This window comes from Hemicordylus capensis, chromosome 15 (genome assembly GCF_027244095.1).
Source record: "Hemicordylus capensis ecotype Gifberg chromosome 15, rHemCap1.1.pri, whole genome shotgun sequence".
Lineage (NCBI taxonomy): Eukaryota > Metazoa > Chordata > Lepidosauria > Squamata > Cordylidae > Hemicordylus > Hemicordylus capensis.
Window position 1 is genome coordinate 18193595 of NC_069671.1, and position 8387 is coordinate 18201981.

Below are 8387 nucleotides of genomic sequence, written 5' to 3' on the forward strand. Positions count from 1 at the left end.
GGGATATAAATGTACCAAATTAAAGAATAACAACTGGCAGCACACTCCGTTCCAACACAAAAAGAGAGAGGCTGGGACTGCCGAATAGCAAGGACTGCTAACTGCAGACTCTCTTGGCACGTGTCTGGAAGGGCTCTCGCCCATTTGTGGTCCTTTGATCACCCTTCAGAAAACAGATCCCTAATGGATGGTTTCCTTTGTACTGGGGAACAAAAGTAAAAATAAATACATGCAGGCCCATTCCCCCACAACTCCTTGTGAAGCATATGTCAGCTGTTCCCAGGCACTTTAAAAAAAAAAAAATCAGGCACTTCGGCTGAGCACACAAAGCGCTCTCCTCAGTTACAGCCAGAAGTTGCAAGATTTTGGAAGGGGCCCTAAAATAATACGGAGTGTGTCATTTTCTTGGCCCTGCCCTCTGCCTCGTGGTTGTTGCCTGGCCTTTTCTCTCTGCATCTTCTGTGGTTGCTTTAGAAGGTGTTGGCAGGAAGAAAGCTAGAGGCTGCCTTGTAAATTAAAGGGAATTAAAGGGAGAGGTTTATTTTGTTATCATGTTGGCTGGCTCCTCTTCAGCTTGCTTCCTTGACTTCTGCTACGAGACCATATGGCTTGCTCTCTCTGCCTCCCTTCTCCCACCTCCTTTCTCTCTGGATTGGGGCAGAGCTCAGTTGCACAAATTATGAATCTACAAGGATGGACCCACAACAAATGTTCAAGTAAACCTCTGGTGTCCATGACTTATTTGAGCCTTTGCCTAAGCACGGTCTTTCCCCCTCAGAAACAGGAGGGGTTCTGACAGTCTTGAGTGAGTATTCTCCAAGCCAAGTAATTTCCTGCTCTTTTTGTTCAAGCTTTCCTTCTCACCCCTACTGAGTTCCATTAGCAGTGCCCAACTGGTTGTCTGTCAACTGTCCTCCAAAATCTGTGAACATTCTGCTCCCTTGAGTTACATTGGGACCATTTGAGGGGGTTGGCCTCCTTAGGGATTTCCCCCCCCCCTTCGCATTTTTGTGAAACTCCTGTATCTTCAGGTTACTCCAAGTCTGCTGGTACCTCCCTTTTACCCTCAGGTGCTCTGGTTAGGCATCCATAAGGAATAAAACACTTCCAGCTCTTTCAGAAATAGATATGTGGGTTACAAGGACAATGGCCTGGTATCTGCCAGAAGCAGGAGCAGGTGAAATATGATTAAAGATTCCCTGCTCTGGGAGAGGGGAAGCAAAACATTAGGGTGGGGGAACTATTTGGAGGGTACCTAATGAGAGGGCCCCTGGACAGGGAGTGGGGACTTTGTCTGCTATGGATGAGGCCATCCGGTTCTCAGAAATTAGGCAGAATCCAGGAGTAATTTTGTAGAAGGAAGTGATGTCACCTATAATTCTACAAATCAGGTTCCCTGAAATGCAAGTAGGTCTGTATTAGCTACTCTAATTACTAGACAGTACGAATATTTATTTACTGTTCTTCAACCAAAGTTCTCCAAGCGGTTTACACTGATATAAATAAATAAATAAATAAATAAATAAAATGCCCCCCCCCATCCCCAAAGGACTCACAATCTAAAAAGAAACATAAAAGGTAGACACCAGCAGCAGCCACTGGAGGGATGCTGTGTTGGGGATGGAGAGGGCTACTTGCTCTCCCCCCTGCTCAATAAAGAGAATCACCATTTTTAAAAAGGTGCCTCTTTGATCAGTTAGCAGGGAGTAGATACCACTCTTCAACTGAAGCCCTCAAAGCGGTTGACATGGAAAAAGAAACAAGACATAAATAAGACGTCCCTCTGTCCCTCAAAGGACTCACAATCTAAAAAGAAACCTAAGGCAGATACCAGCAGCAACAGCCCCTAGAGGGATGCTGTGCTGGGGACAGAGAGGACCAGTTGCTCTCCCCGGGCTACATACAAGAGAATCGCCACTTTAAAAGGTGCCTCTTTGCTCAGTTAGCAGGGGTCTGGCAGGGAATCTCCAGGGTTTCCTAGCCATATTGGGGAGATGCCCAGCCTAGGACCTGCTAAAGGCAAAACAGGTGCTGTGCCTACAAGCTATGGTTCCACCCCCCACAATTTCACTTCGGCTCCCCAATCTGTGCTGCTGTAATGGCTTGGGGTGGCTTTTGCCTGAGAGACGGGAGAGTCACTGGAATGGGCCAGAGCAGCCCGTCATCTGTGTGCTCTTGTGTGCCAGCGGAAGGAATATTTTCTTCTGCCTCATTCCAGTGGAGTGAAGGTTGGTGTGGAATGACAGGATAGATTAGCACAAATGCAAAGCCGAAGACTGTTAAAAGTTCTTGACAGGCCAGCTTGGCTTGAGAGTATTCTATAGGAGATCTTGCTTCCAAAAAAAGTCTGAAAACATGTGTAAGGATGGCTTGGGACAGGCTTGCAAATAAATCACAAAATGCACAGAGGGATCCGCAAAAACCACAAGCATGACTTGGCGTTTATGGAGTTGGGGGAACTTCTCTTGACTCAACAGCTGACAGTAGTCCTTTCTCGAAACAGGGCTGACATGCACTTTGTGCTGATGTGTCAGCCTGCATGCACGTCAGTTGGGCAAATGACATAGGAACATAGGAAGCTGCCTTACTGAGTCAGAACACTGGCCCATCTAGCTCAGCATTGTCTACACTGACTGGCAGCAGCCCCCCAAAGTTTCAGGCAGGAGTCTTTCCCAATCCTACCTGAAGATGCCAGAGACATTCTGCTTGCAAGCTGATGCTCTGCCACTGAGGAACAAGGAAGCTGCCACATACTGAGTCAGACGATTGCTTCTTCTAGCTCAGTATTGTCTACACAGACTGGCAGCAGCTTCTCCAAGGCTGCAAGCAGGAATCTCTCTCAGCCCTACCTTGGAGATGCTGCCCGGGAGGGAACCTGGAACCTAGATGCTCTTCCCACAGCAGCTCCATCCCTTAAGGGGAATATCTTACAGTACTCACACATCTAGTCTCCCATTCAAATGCAAACCAGGGTGGACCCTGCTTAGCTAAGGGGACGAGTCTTGCTTGCTACCACAAGACCAGCTCTTCTCCACTAAGAGAGCTACACTCTCCTCCACTAAGCTTTGGCACTGCGGTCAAGTTTGTTGTCATTCCTGCAGATGCCTGAAGAAGTCCTTCCTTTTTGCTGTCCTGCGTCCAAGATTTACACCAACTGGCAGCGGCTTCTCCAAGGTTGCAGGCAGGAGGAGTCTCTCTCGGCCCTGTCTTGGAGATGCTGCCAAGGAGGGAACTTGGAATCTTCTGCTCTTCCTAGAGTGGCGGCTCCATCCCCTGAGGAGAATACACACACATGCCGTCTCCCATTCAAATGCAAACCAGGGAAGACCCTGCTTAGCAAAGGGGGCAGTGCATGCTTGCTGCCACGAGACCAGCTCTCTCCTCTGCCATGATATGTATTTCTGCCATAGGTCCTCATCCCCTCCTCGCAGCTCAAAGGTCTCACACAGCCTTCAGCCTTTCCTCGCTGGAAAAATTCTCCCTTTCCGCCCGGCGGTGGAAATTAGCCAAACAGCCCTAACCTGGGGCCATGCCCAGGAGGACATCCTCTGGAGCCTCCGATCCGGCTAGCTCAGCCTGAGCCCTCCCCACCCCATTCCCCTCTCAGGCAGGCAGCCCCCCTGGCTGGCTTCCTCTGCCCCCATTTTCCCCTCTGGGGAGGGAAGGCCGTGGGGGCGGGGGCAGGAATGGATGGACCCTCTGACCTGCCACTGCCGGCCAGGCATGAATCAAAGGGGCTCAAAGAGCGGGCGGAAAGCGGAGCCTGACCCTTCCTACCGGGCGGCCAGCCCTCCGCCCCCGGCTGGCCCCGCAAGCGCTCCGCGGTGTAATGAGCTCCTAATGAAGCCGGCCTGAGCAGCGCGATCTGTTTGCTTTAACGTCACACCTCGCGGCGGTTTCCTTCGCAGGGAGGAGGAGGTCGAGTGCGTGTGTGGCGGCCGGGGGTGGGGGAGACACACCCGGAACAATCCTAGGAAGGTTTACTCGAATGCAAACCCCTCTGTCCTGCCAGCCGCGAGTCGTGGAAGGGTAGGATTAGCTGCCTTCCCGAGCCAGACCATGGGTCGAACTCGCTCAGGGTTGTCGACACTGGCTGGCAGCGGCTCTTCAAGGTGTTCAGGCAGGGCCTTTCCCAGCCCGACTCGATTGGACCTGGGACCTTCTGCATGCCGAGCAGATTCTCTACGGCTGCTGGGGGAGGACCCCGTTTAAATTAAAGCATCCGATACAAAGATGCTTGGCACTAAGCCAGACCCTTGTTGCAGCTAGCTCAGCTCCCCACACTGGCTGGCAGCAGCTCTGCTCTCCAAGGTTTGTAGGCAGGAGTCTGTCCCAGCCCTTTCTGGAGATGCTGCCAGAAATGCCTTGCGCCTGAGCGGCCATCTCCCACCCCCTTCCCAGACCCTTTGAAGCATCCAGCGCACTGAGACTCAAGGCGTGATGGATGGAGAAAGAGCAACCTCTCCAAAGACTCTGGTTCAGAAGCCAGACCTGGTCATGAAGCCGCGCTTGCCGACCAAGCTGTCCAGCGGGCCTCGTCTCCGTTCTAAAAGAGGCTCCCAAGCACTCTCGGATGGCCAGACAATTGATTCCTACATCCCGTATTGAAATGTGGCTTCAATCAGAGAGGAGCTCCACCCCTTTCGGTGTACCCCTATGGTTTCAAGATGTCTGTCTCTGTGTCAGGAACAACTTCTCTTCTCAGAGCTCTCTAAGGGTGTGATCCGGCACCAGGACTCCGTGGCAGAGCATCCACTCTGCACTCAGAAGGTCCCAGGTTCAACCCCAGGCTACATCTCCAGGTAGGGCTGGGAGAGATAGCTGATCTTGAGGTAGCAAGCATAAACTGTCCCCTTTGCTAAGCAGGGTCTGCCCTGCTTTGCATTTGAATGGGAGACAACGCACGAGTACTGTAAGTAAGAGATCCCCTTTCGGGGATGGGGCCACTCTGGAAAGAGCATCTGTGTGCTTGCATGCAGAAGGTTCCATAAGGCCGGGAGAGACTCCTGCATCTAACCTGGAGACGCTGCTGCCGCCAGTCTGTGTAGACAATACTGAGCTAGATGGACCAGTGGTCTGACTCAGTATATGGCAGCTTCCTACGGTCCTAAATCCCAGGGGAAGTTCTCCTGCTCCCTTGGCGTTAAAAAGAGCTGCCAAAGTTGCATTGCCATGGGGATTCTGCCCCCTCCTCCAGTAATGCAGGCAATGCCCGAAGAACCTCAAACTTAGGGTACAGAAACCGAGTTTTTTAAATTTGGAAAAAATAAGGGGGGAAATCGGGCTAAATGTCATCCCTCCACAATCGCCTGTAAATCCAACCATCCCCGCCTTCTGATTGTGACTGTAATGCGTTAGGTCCTTCCCAGAGACCATGACATGATTTTTAAATGGGTATAATTGTAATGGGGGCTGGAACTATGAAACTGCTGGGGGTGGGGGCTTGAGGACCCCATAGCGGAGGAGCCAGCGACCAGGCCCAGGCAAGCCGGTTTCTGCATGGACCCCACGCTGGAAGCGGTTATGGCTGCCAAAAGGCCATCCCAACGCGTCGGAGGCTGTGTCAGCGGAATGACCAATTAGGGAGACTCAGTCGGACCCATTGCGGGGAGGGGGGGAGGGAATACAGATAAAGCGGGACTTATCAGCCTATAAAAATACCACTTTCACATCAGTGGAGCGCCTTTCGCCTCGCAGCTGGCGCAGATCAAGTTTGAGCGGGGGGCGGCGGCTGAACAGCAAATTGTCTTCAGCAAAGCGTGGGTTCGCAACCTTTCAAAGCACCTTTTAAAGTACCCCTTCTGTCACAAACCTTCGGCCCAGGTACCCCACAGGGATCGCGTGTATGTGTTTTTGTACTTATGCACACAACACGCACACACACAAATGTGAACGTTGCACATAAGACAGACCACAACTCCAGTCACTGGCGTACATCCAGAATAAGTTACTCAGGAGCACTTTCACTGATATTCGTACTGTAGGAAGCAGCCATATCATTAAGACTGCTTATGAGCGACTTAGGTTTAGATGTAAGCCAGTGCCTGGAATAGCCCGTCTCCCTAACTCTATAATGAGTGATTTTAGGTGTCTATGTTTATGCACACACACATATTAAAATGTTCCAGTGATGAGAAAGGCTACTCCAGTCACAATGAGTAGCCAGACCAAGTTACCACATCAGTACTCCTGTTGAAATTCATAGGACAAGTCAACGTGTCCCATTCATATCATTAAGACTGCTTGTGAGCAACTTAATCTGGATATGAGCCAGTGACTGGAGTAGTCCTCTTATAACTGTAACATTTACATTTCTGTGGCAGGGTGTGTATACACACAAGAGCACACATTTAAGTGTTACGGTTAGGGAGAAAAGCGACTCCATGTCCTGAATCTGTTAGCTCAGCTAACCCAACAGGGTTTTACAACCCCCTTCAGCACTCCCCCTGAGAGTAACCAGAAAGCAGCAGCAAAACCAAATGAAGGAAAATAAAAGGCTCACAAAGCAATTAGTCAATGGATTAAGTCCCCTGAACTGAAACTAGGTCTAACACTAACTGAGCAATAAGTGGAAGGAAAAGACAAAACAAGGAATGAAACAAGCAAAGAACACAGAACAAGGAATTAAGGGAACAATGCAGGAAAGTGCAGACAAGGCAAACTGGGACACAGAAATGGTTGGAATTCAAGAGCACACTATCTGCAGCCAACGAAGTTGCAAACAGCATCAGAGCAAAGAGAGACTGTTGAATATATATGGCTCAAGAGAACCAGCAGCCAATCAGGCTTCCCTGAGTCAGCACTTTGGCTTTTTTTCTTGTGATCTCCTACACCTGTGTGACTCCTCTCAAGACAGGTGAAATCCCAGGCTCTTCCCCATCAGAGATAATGTCTGGCAGCTGTTGTGAATCCTCAGCTCCAGAGTCTGGTTTCTCTGCCAAATCCTGTGGCTGTGCCTCTAAGCCCTCACTAGTTGGTAAGTCGTCCTGCTCTGACTCTTCTGAGTCAGAAGTCTGAGCCATGATACTCCAGTCACTGGTTCACATCTATAGTGAGTAACTCATAAGCAGTCTTCTTGACATTAATGGGAGAAGTTTACTACTAAGTAACTCATCAGCAGTTTTAGTTGTTAATGGGACCTGTTTACTACCAAGTTACTCATCAGCAGTCTCATTGACGTTAATGGGACATGTTCACTATTAAGTTACTCATCAGCAGTTTTAGTGACAGTTAGCAGTTTCACCCCTGCTAACTTGGCAAAGGGGCATCTTTTAATGTGGTGATTCTTTTTATGTAGCAGGGGGAGAGTAACTGGCCCTATTCACCCCCAGCACAGTACCCCAGTGACTGCTGCTGGTATCTATCTTGTGTTTCTTTGGGGCAGGGTTCCATCTTATTTGTTTGTTATTTCTCTGTGTAAACCGCCCTAAGCCATTTTTTGAATCAATCAAACAAACAAACAAACAAATAAAGTTGAAGGGACAAGCTTACTACCAAGTTACTCATCAGCAGTCTTATTGACGTTAATGGGACAAGTTTACTTGTTCTATTAACTTCAGTGGGAGTACTCAGTGCTAATTTTCTGAGGAACAAATAGTGCAGTTGCAGCACGGGAAGGCAGGGGACTCTGAGTACCCTCAGAGAGCCCTTCAGATACCCTTCAAGGTACTAGCAATAGCCCCTGTTGGGGACCCTTACTTAACCAATAGTCAGATAGAAAGGGGTGGGGGGGCTCAGTGACCTCCCTTCCCCAGCATGAAACTTCCTTGAATTTCTTTCAGGGAGGCTTGCGGGAGACTTTAAAACAGCATTTCTAGTGGATTGTGTCACTCGGTGGGCACTTGCTGCCCATAAAGGAGGCTGAAGTCATATACACACTTACTTGTGAGTAAACCCTGTGCAGCTCCGTGATTTTTAATTCCCAGTAAACATGGTTAAGGTGGGGCTGCAGATCCCATGGTATTCAGGGAGATAAAACAACTGAGCTGTGTGAACAACATTGTAGCTCCCCTTGAATTTATTTCCACTTCCCTGGTATTTGCACCCCTTTCTTGCAGTTTCAGGGCAGTTCACTGCAATCTCACCAAATAATTTTTAAGTTGGAAGTAATTCTTTTAGGAAGGAACCAGTGTTTACTCGTAAGGAAATGCCTCTGGTTTCAGTGGGACATGAAAGGATAGGGTAACAGTTCTGCTACCCAAGTTATTTGGGTATTCTGTTGAGGAGGACCCACAAAAGTTCCTAAGATGACCCCAAGTTCTTCTGAAGTGTGTGTGTGTGTGTGTGGTGAGAGAGAGAGAGAGACCAGTCAAACTGCATTCCTTTGTTTCTAATATAATACAATTCTAATTCCTGTAAATGCACACATTGCTGTCAATCCCACTCAC

At 49.3% G+C, this 8387-nt stretch overlaps 1 protein-coding gene across 4 annotated transcripts in view; it reads left to right on the forward strand.

Annotated features, from left to right (window-relative positions):
• TBX5 (T-box transcription factor 5) overlaps positions 1-8387 on the forward strand; it is an 88613-nt gene that overhangs the window by 22174 nt on the left and 58052 nt on the right. The window contains exon 1 of one of the 4 annotated variants that reach the window (XM_053280440.1): positions 6942-6976. The exons of the other annotated variants lie outside the window; for them this stretch is intronic. The gene's annotated coding sequence lies outside the window, so the exon portion shown is untranslated. Of the gene's footprint in view, positions 1-6941; positions 6977-8387 lie in introns of those variants that run through there. 4 annotated transcript variants of the gene reach the window in all.